The following is a 551-nucleotide window of genomic DNA, read 5'->3' as shown; positions in this document are numbered from 1 at the left end:
AAGACAAACAAACTGCGGTGTATGTACACCTGCGTTTGTCGTATTTGCCTTCATACAGAAGAAGAAGGCCCAGTACCAACGAAATCTATCCACACCTACTACACCTGCTGCTGCAGTAAACGTAGTAGCAGCAGCTGCTGCAGCAGCTGCAGTAGCTGGAGCAGCTGCTGCAGCAGCAGCAGTAGCTGGAGCAGCTGCAGCAGCAGCAGTAGCTGGAGCAGCTGCAGCAGCAGCAGCTGCAGCAGCAGCAGTAGCTGGAGCAGCTGCAGCAGCAGCAGCTGCAGCAGCAGCAGTAGCCGGAGCAGCTGTAGCAGCAGAAGTAGCTCTAGCAGCTGTAGCAGCAGAAGTAACTGTAGCTGCAGCAGCAGCAGTAGCTGTAGCTGCAGCAGCTGCTGCTGCAAGTGCTGCTGGGGGCCCTCAACAAGCACCGGCTTGACTGCTGCTGGCTGGGCCTGGTTTGTAGCTAGGGTTTAGGGTTTAGAAGCAGCTAGGGTTTAGGGTTTAGCAGCAGCTAGGGTTTAGGGTTTAGGGTTTAGCAGCAGCTAGGGTTT

Source organism: Eimeria mitis, genomic scaffold (genome assembly GCF_000499745.2).
Source record: "Eimeria mitis Houghton genomic scaffold, Emh_scaff7675, whole genome shotgun sequence".
Taxonomy (NCBI): Eukaryota; Apicomplexa; class Conoidasida; order Eucoccidiorida; family Eimeriidae; genus Eimeria; species Eimeria mitis.
This window is presented reverse-complemented; position numbering follows the sequence as displayed.